Raw genomic sequence first — 15,879 nt, 5'->3', positions numbered from 1 at the left:
ACTAAGTGCTGTTACAAAGGGTCATGTGCCCTCTGATGCCTCTAAGTATGAAGTTACCAGTTTAGTTTCCAAATATTGTTAAATCTTTATAATATATGGAGCTGTTTCTTTCCACTCTCTCTTATTAAGCAATAAAAGTAATGGAAAGCCTTTGTGTTCTCCTCCTATGAAGACAAACTGGAGCCCTGGGAGATCCATCTCTCTTTGTCTAGCCAGCGCATATGTGTGCCATGAGCAAAACAGGCCTAGGTGAGGTCCCTCAAGTGCAAATAGCCATCCCAGAACACTTCTGAGGATTCCAACCAGCTACCTCAGGTATGCCTACCCATGCTGCGCTTGCTTTTCCCAGCCGCGGCCTGCATAGCTGGAGAGTTAACACAGATGGAGAATCCAGCTCCCTCGCTCCCAAGTGTCCAAGGAATGACCCAGCCATCTGCAGGAATCATTACCATCCTCCATGAGAGGGGACAAGGTCAAACCAATTGAATGTTGTCTAAAGAGGATCTTGGGGAGGGAATGTTTTCATTACAACAGTTCATCTTTCTTTTCACAGTTCATCAAAAGCAGGCCTTCTGCATACACACGCAAGACAAATAGGACCGAGGGGTGATGACGGATACTGTAGGCCCGCGGTGATTGGGATGACCCTCCACTCACACAGTTGATCAAAGGCAAGTAAAACAATCAGCCAGCCATCAGCAAAAATGTAATATTAGACTCCCCAAACACCTCATTTAATTAAGTCTTCATGATCAAAATCTCCATACCAGATCTTTTAAGTTAAACACTCTTAGACCTTACCCTAAGATAGCAGAAAAGGACTTCCGGAGGGAAAATGTCTGTAAAAGAATTATTCCTAAAATAGTGTTTCTTCCCTCTAGCCTCCCAAATAATTTGCCCGCTGGGAGGATACACTTTTGTCTGGTTTGCCCTGGCAGCACTCAGAAAGGTGGGGTGCCTCATGCCCAGCACTTGTCTCTGCTGATTCTGCTGCAGACAAAAAGCAGGAAACAACAAAGCTGCCTTTTATGATGTCATATTTTAGTTGTGGTGATGACCAGGTGTGATAAACTCTATGTCTGTGAACCTGCTGCTGGCCTTACAAGTCTGAGCCAAAGCTAACAGAAAAATGCCAGGCCTGGGCAGGTGCAGGAGGGGAGGAAAGACGTAAGGGTAGAGACATACACCAGGAATACACCAGTGTGGAGGATGCCTGCACTGTTCAGCCTGGTACCCAGAGAGTAAACATTTCTGAGCCAATCTCTAGTCAAAAACAAGATGGGATGTGAAAGGCAGATGTCCTAGAAGTGGAGCTGGAATTTATAGTAAGGAATACCTAAACTGTAAGAGCAGATCCAAGGAAGGAGCACAAAATTGTCCAGGGTGTTCAAGCAGCTGTCCTAGAAAGCTGAGACAGTTGGGGTTATTCAGCCTGCAGAAAAGAAGGCTCCCAGAAGACCTTAATGTTGCCTTTCACTATTTAGAGGAAGCTTGTAAGAGTTTTTACCAGGACCTGTAGTGAGAGCAAAAAGGGTGACAGTTTTAAAATGAAAGATGGTAAATTCAGAGAATCACAGAGTCATCAAGGTTGTGAGAGACCTTCAAGATCATGTAGTCCAACCATCAATCCAGCACCGCCACTATCACCTCTAAACCATATCCCCAAGTGCCAGATCCAGACGCCTCTTGAACACTTCCTCTACACTACCTCCCTGAGCAACTTATTCCAATGCCTAACTGCTCTTTCAGTGAAAAAATGTTTTCTAATATCCAATCTGAAGCACCCCAGCACAATGTAAGGCCATTTCTTCTCGTGCTTCCACCTGAGACATGGCAGAAGAGACCAACCCCCACCTCACCGCAACCTCTCAGGTAATTGTAGAGAGTGAAAAGGTCCACCTAAGCCTCCTCTTTTCTTTACGATGAGGATAGTGAGACACTGAAACTGATTCCCAGAGAAGCTGTGGATGCCACATCACTGGAAGAGTTCATGGTCAAGCTGAACAGGGCTTTGAGCAACCTGATCTAGTGCCAAGTGTCCTTCTCCAGGGTAAAGGGGTTGGATTAGATGATCTTTAAGGTCCTTTCCCATCCAAACCATTCTATGATTCTTTGATCTCCAGATGTCTCAGATCCCTCAAACACCCATCTTTATATGAAATACCACCTGCTTTGAAGCTTCTTTCTCCACTGATCAGAGGAATCTGCAAAACTAGCTCAAACTAGCTGGATAAATGAGCAGAGATGAGCTTCATCCTTTAACTTTGCAGTAATTATTGTAAAGACATCAGACACTGTAATGATGACAAATGGGCATTCTTTTAATTCCTACATGAAAAAGGCGGTTTTTTAATTTTTCTCTCTGTTTTCATCATTGGCTTAAGCAATTGTACCACACCTGAAAGGAATGACTCAGCCCTGCATCATTGTGTTCCCACCTCATCACCTGTGCTCCTTGGTTATCAAGTCATTTAGCAGTAAGATCAGGGATTTGGATGAGGAAACTCTTCCCCTTTTTTGCTGTTTTCTGCTGGGTGGAGCATTTATCTGGCTCAGCCTGACGTGCTCCATTTCCCAGATGCGTGAGCGCTACAACAGGCACAAAGGAAGGGATGGGAAATTATGGACAGGGCAAAACAATTCTACATATTTTGGCAAAATCCAGGCTTGGATGGGCTCAGGGTGGTCATGAAACCACACCTAACTCACACTCGGTCTTGTGACCAGTGGTGAGAGATTCTCCAACTTGTTACTGGTTTCCAGAGTCATCTGAGCACTGCTATTCTTTCCCACTTCTTTACAGAAAGACAAGACAATTAAGCACAGTAAAGCTTGCCATACATGAGTTCATCAAGCACCAGAAATGAAACCTGTCATGGTGTTGTGTGGCATTAGGCAGCCAACTTCTGCACTTGTAGTAAGCACAGTTGCATTTGCCAGTACTAAACAGGGAAGAAGGCTGCATGGGAAGCAGTGAGACAAAGGAGAACCAGGATTCCTGGAGTAGCAGTTAGTATAAAGAAGACTTTTTGGACAGGCTAAGGATGCTGTCCCTTCTGATTGTAAGAGAAGAGAAAAGAGAAGAGAAGATAGAAGAGAGAAGAGAAGAATTAGCTATTCAGGAGGCCTGAATTGCCTATGGTTATGTTTTATTTTGTTAAAACATATGAATTAGTTAAATTTTCCAGGGTTGAGTTCCAAATACCTCACAGTATGTTTGGTAAAGGTAATAGTAGTCTGAAGGCATGAGTCACTAAAATTAAACCACCTTTATCTGCTCCACACCACTATCCACTTATTAACACCTCTATCCACTTCCATAAACCACCAAGTGACTTAACTGCTTTGACAGGTTTATACAGTTAGGTTACTCCTAAAACTGGTTCATTTAGACAGTGTGAAGCACTATTTTTGTCTGTTTGTTTGTTTGTTTTCCACCTTCCCCTAATTACTATATTACACAGAGATGTGTTCCCTTGGGCAGTGCACACGGTGACCTAGACCCTTGCTACCAGATCAGCTGTACCTGGAGGTTTTGTCATGTGTGTATTACCATGGCATAGCCACGAAAGGCAGAATTGTTTGTAGCTGGAATGGGACTCAAGGGGCAGAGGAAAACTTGAGGTTACAACTACATCTGTTGATCCATGAACTAAACTTTTGATGGTGTCAGTGGAAGAGCTTTTTTTCATGGCAATTTGGTGAGTAGCCATTGCCATGTAGTTGAAGCTGGATTTGGTGACTACCCTAGCTGTGTTTCCTGCCTTCACACTGACCAACCTAATGTCAGCCTAAAGCAAAGGGATGCGGGGAGGAGGAACTGAAATTAAAAGAAAAGAGCCCTCTCAGCCTTATCATTAACTCTTCCTCTGGGGCCTGGGTTTCAAGAAGACTCTCTGAGAGTTGCTTAAGTAAGATCAGAGAAACTCTGGACTGTGCAGATAAAAGTAACACAATGAAAGCCTAAAGGCAGACAGCATGGAGGACACAAATTATCCTTCAGCAGCCTCTGAAGTGGTGAAACCTTTCCAGTGAACAACTCACTGCTAAGGAAATGGGATGTTCTATAGTTCTATAGGAAACAGGATGTTCTATGGGACCAGATAGCAATGAACTGGAGTCTCTCCCTTGTCAAGCAGCCACAGAGCAGCAGCGTATCCAAGTTGGCTTTTCTGTTTTACCTCTTGTTAGAGCAGTTCAATATAGCAAGGGGATACTTTTCTGGCTCAGTGGTTAGAACATGCTGGGATGGGAAGGGGAGTCACCTGACATATAAGCTCTGATCCAGGGAGGAGCTCATTAATAGTGCAAAACTGAGCCCCGTCAGCAGAAGTCCTAGAGAGCCACTCGTCACTGGGGTGAGTGCTTGGGGGTGTGAGCCCAGATCTGGGAGGTGGCCAAGATGTCAGCTTAAGATGGCACTCACTCATCACCATACTGTACTTCCAGTTGACTTAAAGTTATTTCCAGTGACCGGACTAAATTTTAGAAGTGTTTCAGCAACAAAACAAAGAAGCAAAAGAAGAGATTTGTTTCTATCCAAACCAAAACATTTGGGGATGTTTTTTTCTTTCTTTTTATTTGGCTGATAAACAAGTAACTTCTGCATTATTAAAGGAAATGAACTAAGTCTTCTGTGGTAATAAGTCATTCCCCTCTCCCCTTTGGTTTCAGGGATTCAGGAAGGTCAGCAAAGACTCTGACCTCGTAGTTCACACAAACTAAAAGGTCGTGTTCTCCAGGACAACTGCTGAGTACTCTGCCTCAGGACTGACTTTGTTTTATCCAAGGAGTTTGTTTGGGCTGTCTCCCACTTTCTGAAAAGTCCCACTCATAGATGCTAGGTATCTGCAACCATTTTTTGGCCCAAAAAAAATGATGGATGAGTCATGATTCTGGTAAAGGGGGTGATGTCTCCTCTCCATGGACAGGGATAAATGAGGACACTGGCAACAAGGAGTTTGTCTGGATACTTGCCTTCTCCTGAATGCTGAGGCACAGCCTCCAACCAGTTCATATACTTCATTTGTTCACTCTTCTGTCATCCATCTTGTCTCATGACAGATGAGCATGAAAAGACCTAAACTCTGCCAAGTCCTCAACAAAAACATCAATATAATTCACCTTCCAGAGCTCTGCTCCAGCTGCTCCACACTGTATCTTTTGTTAGATACTTGCATGAATAATAATATCTGCAGTTTGTCTAGCTAAGATTGCAACCGAAAAAGAAGTTAACCCTCCTGCTTCAGGGCACAAACTAATTCAAATTCTGGCAGGTTTGCCAGGCCTGAGGATAGGAGTTCATACAACCTTCTCCACAGAAGCCAGCACCACCTGCATCCCTTCCCTCCCCTCCTCCTTCCTGGCCTGTTTTCTTGACCTCTTGCACTACCTTCCAGGATTTTTACTTGCTGCCAGCTTTTGCCCCTGCCTGGAGAGGCAGACTGTTCACCCTGTTGCATGCACTTTCTCCACATGCAGCTGGTTTCAGCTCTCCCCTGGTCATCCTTGGTTTTTTGTCAGCAATGTCTTGCTACAACTTGAAGTGAAAATTTCTGGTTTTCCTTCCCCATCACTGCTGTTCCCTTCTCCTCAGCCTTAGCCATCCCCACTCTCCTTGATGTCTTTTCCTATTCCCTTTCTCCATCTCTCCAAGCACAGAATTTAGAAACCAGGCAAGGCATAGGCATGGGGCTGGATCTGGTGGAGCTGAGTCCCCACACACCTGCAGAGGCATTTTCACCTGGATGCATATGCTGCCTGCAGGAAGGAGGTGGGGGTCTCCTTACCCACCTTGGACTTCTCTTCCTGCATCCTGAGAGGGACAAGAATGGCACTGGGGAATCTCCCCAGCTCCCTGCTCCCACCAATCAGAGCCATCAGCCACTTGTGCCTGCCTGCAGTTCCATGCTGAGGTGTGGCCCATGGCACTGATACCCATTTCCTCATTATCAGCTGCCTCCTTCCTGCCTACTGAGGCTGGATGATGAAAGGTGTGCCCATTTGCTTCAAAACACTGAGTTACAGAGGGATGAGGATCTTTGCAGCATGCTCATCTCTGTTTTTCATTGATGCATGGCAAGATGAGCAGGGAAATTATTCCTTAATCCCTACTTCATATCAATCATACAAACGCCCCCTTTGCCTACAGGGTGCTGGATAAAGATGAGAGCTATTGTCTAGTGTGCTGGCCAGAAAAGTCTCACATTTTACACATTCTCCCTGAACTGCTGCCTTTTATTTATATTTGGGCTGCAATTTTCCTAGAGCTGGGACCATCCTTCCACTCTGTTTTTACAGCATCGAACATAAGGATCTTACTGGGTTTGTTGGGTCTATAGTCGCTGCTCAAGTACAATGCTGGCTTCACAGGCTGGTTAAATTAGATTATATGAGTAGGGTAGGGCTGGAAGAGGAGTGACAGAACAGCCCATCACCCAGTCCTTCAAGCTGGGACAATTTTCCTTTCCCTTCTCCCTGTTGCTGTAGAAAACACAAGGTTACCTGCTGCGAGTTTTGCCAGAGGAAGTTTACACAGCTGGGTTCTGCTGATACATGTGCCTTGCAGCAGGATTAAGGGCAGACACCCTCTTAGGACTTGCTGTTCCCATTTTGAGGTAGGAGACACAATGACAAATACTAAGCAAAGGAAAGACTTACCCAATGCATCTCAATGCAGACAACAGACTTCAAGCCACAGAGTTTGGTGCTTCCCACAACATATTCTCCTAACCTGCTCTCACCTTGCCCTCTCCTATTTTTGCTTTCCTCAAGTCTTTCCCTTATCATAAGCGGGGAAATGTATCAAAGCAGAAGATGGACTGCTTCCAAATCTTCCCTGCTTGCTTACATTCTGTGTTTTTACTTCTCCTCTCTCCCATTGAAATCATTTACCCAGAAAATAGCTTGGAAAATGTAGTGAGTCCTAATGGAAGCCTGATACTAACCATGGTTCACCATGCACATAGTTGTAGGCCTAGGAGAGTGTGATCACATACTCTAGAAGTGAGGAGTTTATAATGGTCTGATCCAAACCCCTGTAATGTAAATGGCATCCTTTTCATTGGCTTCAAGGGGCTTTGGGTAGTGCTGTAAATAGGCCAGCAAGATACTGTACATGGGTATGACAACTATTTATAGGCGTTATGATAGATAAGATGTGTACTCACTATCTAAATCTAGCCACTGTGTCATCTGAGGAGAGACTAATCAGAACTGATGCTTAGCAGAATGTGAGATATCAGTGACAATGAGGGATCATTGACTGATGTGTCACCTGCTTCCCCAAAACAGAAGCACCTGAGATCCTTCACTGCCTACTACAAGTGCCCTTTGTGACTGATTTTTTTTTTTCTAAAGGAGAGTTTTTTCAAATATAGCTAGGTAATAGCCTTCAGATTTATGACATTTTTCTGCAGGAAATGCTCCTAGAGCATCTCATGGTGATCCAAGCCCTCTGAGAGATTTGTAGTCTTATATCTTCCTTTGACTGGATCTCTCTAACTGTGGCCAATGACCCCACAGTCATTGAAAACTCATGCTTGGTGATGGCGTGAGTTACTGTGGGTGACCTTGGTACCCAGGATTACGTGTGCAATACAGACTTGATTGCTATCATCAGTACCCAAGGTTACCAGCCCTGGCAACATTAGAGTTGAGTTACCTGTGTGGAACAACCTATTCATATTCATACCTGTGAGCAAGCTCCTCAGTGGCATTCATAAACACACTTCTCCCTCTGAGCAGAACACAATGTGCTGATGTTATCATGCAAATCGGATATCTTTTGATAAAGATGTCCCAGCTTCTGTTGTTGGAGGAGTGAGTCATTTCTCATTATAGAGGGATCACCAGCAGAAATTTTATAAATCTTCACATCAAAGTGCAAGTGAAAGCAGGTTGTCCATACTCTTGTAGTTATGGTGGTGGCTAATCAAGAACAGCCCTATTGTTTTTGGCACTGCATAAGCACACAGAGAGAAATAGACAATTGCCAATTCCAAGAGTTTGCAGCTTGAAAAAAGAAAAAACCACAAAAACTTGGATTGGTTGAAATGCTAAGGGTTTTAGCACAAAAACCTCAGAATTGATACAGATAGTGCTCATGAATGGATTGAGAGACCTCCAGTAAAATCATCAATTAATCTACAGTCATGTTTCTCTGTCATGAGGGAGGAGAGAACAGGGGAATAGGAGCAAAAAAGAGGAGGGGTTCTACAACTCTTAATAGCTGATGTTGGTTTTACTTCCTCAAAAATGCCACTGGCAGACATTTACTTTGGATATGATCAGAACAGATTTTAAAGGCCTCTTTCCACACACAAAAATTTCTATAGCCTTATTTAGCAAGATCCCATGCAGTAGCAAGAAGAGAAATCAATCTGGCTTGTTTGAGGCTTAGCACTGATGCCAAGATACAGGAATGACATGGACACTATGCTAGGCTTTGAGGAAATGCACATGCAGTTCCTCAGCCTCTGGCACAAAACCAATAAATATTCATGGAGTGTAGAAGAGCATCTCCCTTCTTTGAATTGCCAGATGGAATTTGTGAGGCTTGCACAGTGCTTGAATGGATCTTCCATCATACCTACATGGCTGGCAGACCGGCAGTGCTGGTTGTGCGCAAGTCCCAGGTAGCAAGTTCCAGGCACAGATATCGAGGGGTTTGTGTCAGTGTGGTTCCTCTGTCATGCTGAGTTCTGCAATCCCATGTCTGCAAAGCCTCTCTTTCATTTCAGGGATCTGCTCACATCCATTAGTGTTCATGGAAGTACTGGGGCCATACTTATTGTTAATCTCCAGTAGGACTCATATACAAGTCTTCTGCTGAACAGAAACTTCTGGTCCCTGGACAACACAGAGAGCCATTCTGGAGACTATAGGAGAGAGGAATGTGCAGAAGTCAGCTCTCTCACACTGAGCCAGCACTTGCACACATGAATTTGGGGTTCTTATGTCCTAAAGAATGCAGTGAATCACTGCTGTCTGCATACACACTGTTACAAGGTGGTAGGATAGATCTGTTTGTTCATGTTATTCTTGATCCATTGAGGCTTTCTAGTCATTCTGTGCTTGTATTTTTCTGTTGACTTAGTTATATAAACTTCCTCTAATGCAAGAATAAGTGCCTTTTGTGCTGTAACCCTAAGATGCTCTGAAAGGGATTCTGCATGGACTGCAAGTGATCTCAGATACTGTGACCCTGTGGTGACCACTCAACTACAGTTGTCAGAAGAGCTCTCAGACTTTGAAAACAGCCACATGAATTGCAACCTCAACTGTTTCTGCAAGTTTAGTCTGGAAAAGTCTATATTAAATCTTTTACTTAAAAGGATTTTAAGGGTTAAAAAAAAAAAAAACCTGAAGAGTAAACTACTTTGGTTGCAAAGAAAAGTTTTCAGTGTTGGGTTACAATTTTCAGTACGCAGTCCCTAAAAAATGAAAAAAATTTTACTTGATATAAACCCTCAAAGTCTAATATGGATAACATGGATTTCTTCTGGAAATGTTAGTTCTGTCCACAAAAATGTGCCAGTTTTGGTGTCTTCTATTGTTCATGTCATTCAAATAAAATCCTGGACTAGCTTTACTCACTTTTTTTTTTCCTATGATCCTTCCTCTGTCTGAATTTTCTCTTTTCTAAATGCACGTATCTAGTTAAGTTCCAAATTCCTTTGCAGTGACAGACCATGTTGCAGAAGGAAGTGTGCTCTTCCCCACAAGCAGGAGAGGGAATCTCTTCTCATCCTGTCACTGAAGAAGATACTGTGTCTCTCATTTCTTACAGTTATTCATACTCCAAAAGCTTCTGTAATGAACACTGATTAAAAATTCATTACAGAGGGGAGTGTTTTCTTGGTGAGTTCCCATGTGTCTTCTCAGTGAGACCAAGAGCATTAACCTATTTGGGTAGCTTGTTACAAAAATTTCTTATCTCTCCAGTGCCTCTGGTTTAGGTACTGACTTAACACCAAGCTGGAAAATGGCAGCATGTGATGTGTCCCTCCAGACACATAATACTGGTGACATGGATTTGTGGTTGGTTACACTAGTTTTACTGGTTCATTTTCTTTTGGCCAGTTAGAAACGGTCCACTAAACTGAGCACATTTGAAATGCTAAGTGGATATTCTATCAGTGTCATTCCCTAGAAAGTTATAAGAATTTCAGGTTATGGTGGCCTGAGGTCTGGGCACTTCCAAGTCCTAAAAGCATAAACTGATGAGGCAAGTTCTGAGCTTCTGGAGCTGTTTCACAGTCTGTGTCTCACACCTTCCTTGATTGTAGATAGATTCTTCTCTCTTATCTGCTTTCTAGAAACTTTCCCCGACATGAAAAGCCATGGAGAGTTAGCAAGCACTGATTTATGGTGCATTAGCATGTGCAGCATATGTTTCTCTAGCTCCAGAGAAAGGCTGGCTCTGCAATGCTTGGAAATGGTCCTTAAAAGCCCAAGGCAGTGTTACACACATCAGAATGTGCTCTCTGCGGGTGAAATTCAGCTCTCTGTAGTGACATACCACAATGCTGAGGTAGTTGCTAAGTTCTGTTCAAATGCCAGGATGCATTTCATCCTGTAGCCTTTATTGATAAATTAGAGAGCAGATCAGAAGTCGTGTACCTTGGCACTGATTTGGTATTGGGACTAAATCAATATTAGCTATGATTGCTCCAAATTATTCTGTAAATTACCAGGCTCTGAATGCTCTGCCAGGGGATTAATCACCAACAACAAAGAATTAACTACATGTCAAAGTTGTAAAAGGAAGGGTTTTAAGAAGCCATCTCTTTATCCATCTTTGTGAAAACAAAGCAATGTACAGTGAGAGATGTATAAATAACGAGAACACCCAAGGGGGAGGAGCAGAGGTGCAGAACAAGCTTCCAGCAAGACAATCTGCTAAAAAGGTTACTTTAAAAGCTTTTTGATGATGGAGCTTATTGTATTTATGAAAGATGTGACAGGACACACTTGCCTGTAATAGCAAGGGATTGGAATTGTCAACTGGGGACAGTCCTTCTGGACCTCTTCCTATAATGCACTGTCTGAGGCACTGCAATTAAACTCAGTACAACAGCTGTAAGTAGGGAGAGCTGCAAAAGGACAGTCAGGTGAAATTCTTATCAATGAAATCATAAAAGCAGCCAGTGTAGTGTGAAGAAAGCGGGTAGCAGGATAGCAAATGGCTGCACAATAAGAGAGGGGAAGCCAGCAGGCCAGTTTCTGGACACAGACCAGTATCTTGTGATGCATTGTGTTGTGAAGTCAAACATTTCATGAAGCTTAGGACTGATCATTTTGAGTTCAAATGTCTGTCATCACAGCTAGGTTTGCAATGCCTTTCTAAGAGCTGAAATAATAGCTGAAAAGGCACATCTGTGTACAAAATCAAGTAAAAGAGAAAAAGACAGATTTGTCTCCCCTGGAAGGTCAGTGAAATTTATCAAACTAATAAAACCACTTTATTTCTTCAGAAATCCTCCAAAATCAGCCTCTCTAACTCTGTGTTATTTTCAGACTGCTCACCACTTCCTCTCATCTTTATAATACATGAATGACCCTCCTATCTTTCAGACTTGGCTTTGCTGAAGTTTATATTCTGCTAAATAAATATTACATTGTGAAGCTCTTAGCACTAAAAAAATATTAGCCCATCTGGGTTTTTTCCCTCTCTAGATGAAAAGTATCTTAGAAGACTCCACATCAATGTCCTGAAGGATGGGGGCAGGCAGTAAATCCCATCCATGCTGAAAGTCATGTTCTGTATTTCCTCTTTATATTCTTAATTATAGCTGTACACACACTTGTCTTTTGCTATTTTCCCATCTTGAGCACTATCCAGACCTTGGAAACATCAGGGTCAGGGTTGAAAACACTTTTCTGGAGACTGACTGATGGCAAATTTGTGGGGATGGATCTTGATAACTGACTGATAATTAGCTGGTCATTACCACTAAGGACATCATGAGCTACCTTTCCTTCAGTCCTTTTCCACCATTCCCTCCTGTGGTCCCAATGCAAATGAAGCAAACAGATGGGCTGGATTCTGGCTGCCTCCTGATCTGTGAGCATCACCTGCTCTGTGTCCATGTCACTCAACCCTGGAAGCAATGGCCACTGACTTCTAGTAACCCCTGGTCTCTGTAGCATCCAAGTGCAAGTGTGCCTAGAATAGCATTAAATGGTCTCCTGAGACCCTCACCATTGGCAGATCTGTTACATCAGTTAGGAGGAAGAGCTGAGGGCAGGATGGGCACAGACAGATGGAGAGCTCCAGCTAGGATCCAGGCTGAGGGCAAGCCCACCCACCTCCCCACCAGTGGCAGGGGTAAGGCAGAGCAGAACTGGAAAATGTCCCTTTTGATAGCCACTTGAGTATCTTGCTGATTCCAGTGGGGTTGGTCTGTGGCAGACTAAAGACATCTAATATTTCTTGAGACTCTCTATGGCAACAGAAAGAGCCAAGTAGTTCCCTGTTCCCTGGTAAAATAACAGCCAGAATTTGGGTGATGCAGACATTGTTTCCTTCATGTGCCTAGAAGCATGAGAGTGAGTGGGGCCAGATAAGCTGCAAGTGACCTGGCCAGTGGGAATGAAATGCCAAGGAGGAGAGACAAACCCAGAGCAGACAACCAGATCTGAAAAGAGGGTGCTGTCTTCCATTTAATGAAGTGCATCTCTGACTTGTATGACCAACAGCCATGGACTGAGCAGAGGAATTCTCCTACAAGAGGCTCAGAGAGCAATGTCTCCTCCTCAAGAACCTAAGATGAAAGGCAGGTCTTGCATGTAGAGGTGTCCATCAGGCTGACTTCATTTCTGACTGGTCTGGAGAGATGACTTTTTGTTCTCTCTGATATGTCCTCTGTGTTAACATTTGCTTTAGATTCTTGTCAAAACAAAACCAGCCTCTTGAAGTGTAGTGCACACTCTGTCCTGTTTAGTTTTGTAATGTTTTGTTTGGCTACTGGCAACTTGTTCATCAGAAGAAATAATGTGTCCTTGGTCCATGCCCTAAGAAATGTCCTCCCATTACAGCAGAAATCCAACAAAGCCCACCCTGTCCACAGGTTTCAACAGAAATAAAATAGCCAACCACATCAGCCTTCTGACAAAACGTTGTCAGAAACCCTCTTGGGTGAAGCTGTGCAGAAAGTTCCTGGGATCAGCTTATTAGAGAACAAGTGATGGCAAGCATTGTTGTATTACAGAAAATTGTCCACATGGTCCAATGCCAGAACTACAGCTAACAGTAGTGGATGCTTGAAGGACAAGTGCAAAACCCTTCCTAATTCACCGAAATTCCATGCCATTTTACTCTGCCCCTTTCATGGCTGATATCTCATGCCCTGAAGCTGGGCACTGACAGTGCTTGTGATTTCATCCTGGCCAGCCTGGGCTCTGAAGGCATGTGTGTGGCTGGTGTGCTATAAGTGCAGATACCATTATTCATGTTTTATTAAGACACAGTCCATTCCTTTACCCAACAGCAAAGGTAAATTTAGTCCCATGTCTATCACACGTTCAATCTAAACTGTTTGTCTCAATATTATCCTGCAACATAGAGCCCTCTGAAAGTACTATATGCATTGCCAGAAAAAGTATTTCCTTTTATACTTTCAAGTCTAGCTTTTTAAGATGATGGGAGAGTCCTGGTCTTGTTTCATTGGAAAGTGAAGTAGCAGTGCTGGTTGGAATTATCTGCATTGCTATGTACTTCTGCTTCCCCTCCTCATGCTTCCCCTCCACCTGAGTATAATTCCCCTGGCAATATTTTCTGCTTATATCAAAGCTCTTCTTCCCTTCCCACCTCCTGCATTTTTGTAACTCTCTGGGTAGACATATTCCATTACCATCACTCAGTTCTCTCTTAGGAGCAAGGTGATTTGTGGCCCACACATACCCAAGCCTTTCATACTGGCAGTCATCCACAGTCCCTGCACTGACTTAGCTGCTGCCTTTTACCCCATCATGAACTGCCTGTTTGTCTTTCCATCACCTGTGGCAGCTGATTCTTACTTCACTTGGGACTCTTTGAGGACAGAGCCTGCCCTTTTACAAGTATGTGTCCCACACTCAGCCCCATGGAGGACATCATGAATCCCACTCCACAGGCTGAGTGGATTCCCTTGCCAATATAACACAGGCAAAAACAGCTCTTTAATAGGCAGCACATCCTCTTTGCATAAGCAAGACCATTGACAAATACAATAGGATCAGGAAGAAGCTTGCTGAATGAAGTTGTGTTTCAGTTAATATCAATGAGGCTGGCACCAATGCAAATAACATTTTCTTCATTAGCTTCTAAGCACTTCCAATTGTGTCTCATTCTATTTTTCTGATCAGTTTTTTACAACCAACAATTGCTCTGTTTCGAAAGAGGGTTTGAAATTGTTCCTTCGCAGATATATGGAACTAATTCTGCAAGTGTGTGATCATGAATAGACCTGAACAATTACCACTTTTGCAGAGAATAGGACATGCTCTGTAAATATGGTTTTAGTTGTCCTGAAACTGTTCACATGTTATTAGTACTGCTTTTCATGAATGATGCTAGCTGGAAAGAAAAAGAGAAAAAAAAGGAATTAACTTCACAAACAGGAAAGAGGGGGAGCTCTTCAAATTGTATCTCTATGTCTAGCCTTAAGAGTTATAGAATAATCAATAAACTCCCACGCAACAAGGGAAGATGCACCCCTGACTCTCAGCTGCCTGGAGTGTGGCTGTGGGTATCAGGACAGAGTGTCCTGTCCAGACCCCCCCAGGGTGCGAGTGTCTCTCAGCATCCAGGCTCCTGTTGGCTTTTCCTGACATAAAGCTCACAGTTCTTCCCAAAAGGAGGGGAATATATGCATCTCATCTTGTGGGACAGTAGGATGAAGAAGGCTGTCTTCTGGCCCAATCAGAATTTAAACAACAATGTCTTCAACAGGAAAAGTGAAGAGTTAAAGATCAGCCAGCCCAGAATCCTTTGGAGACTGGGACTCTTGGGCAAGGAGGTGTCAGAGCCCCATGCTCAGGACTGCTGCTTTGCTCCAGTCAGGGACTTCAGCCTGAACTAGCCTTGCACTAGAGATGGGGAATCTCTTATGGCCCCCTCTATAACAGATAAAAGGCTGCAATGGCAATAACTGTTCCTTCCTTATGAAGTTGCATGACCCACCCCCTCTTTGCCTTTTGTTTGCATGTGTCCATAGCAAAGCATTTCATTCTGGATTACATGGAACATTTTGTGTCAACTGAAGACAATAAGACTGATCCCCTTCCTCTGCCTGTGAGTTAAACCCCCAAAAATTTACATTTTTTTTTTCTCTGGATCTAAATTATTGTCCAGTGAGGCTGCCAAGCTCAAAACCACTTCATCATGCAGCTCCAGAGATGAAATAAATGCATTGTCTCCCATACCTACCTGATTCCCACAGAGAAACAGGACAAGAGAGCCCAAAACAGCACAGCCTGGCTTAGTAGGAAAGGTTGTTGCTGATGTCCACATGACAGGCATGAAGAAGAACTTCAGTTGTATTGGAGCAAACAATGTATGGCCTTTTGGAGCAAGGTTTTGCTGCAGAATCCAAGGACCCTGTCTGAATTCGTAGTCAACACAGCTGGGAAGATGGAGATGATTTGGAACGAGATTGAAAAATGAGGATTTACACAAAGGGCAGCATCTCCTTCCCCTTGATCCACTCAGCTGCAATAGAAGATCCCAATACCACTTCCACTTCCTCTGTCACAGCAAAGACCCCCAAACAGCCACTTTTAAGTGTAATTCACCAAGCTCACTCCCCAGTTCTTTTGAGCAGGCATGCAACAGATGTTGCACCCCTCTATGAAGCTGCTGGACTGTGCTATCACAAGGTTTTTATTATACCTTAT

This window comes from Molothrus aeneus, chromosome 3, assembly GCF_037042795.1.
Source record: "Molothrus aeneus isolate 106 chromosome 3, BPBGC_Maene_1.0, whole genome shotgun sequence".
Taxonomy (NCBI): domain Eukaryota; kingdom Metazoa; phylum Chordata; class Aves; order Passeriformes; family Icteridae; genus Molothrus; species Molothrus aeneus.
The sequence above is the reverse complement of the archived record's forward strand: the minus strand, read 5'-3'. Positions refer to the sequence as shown.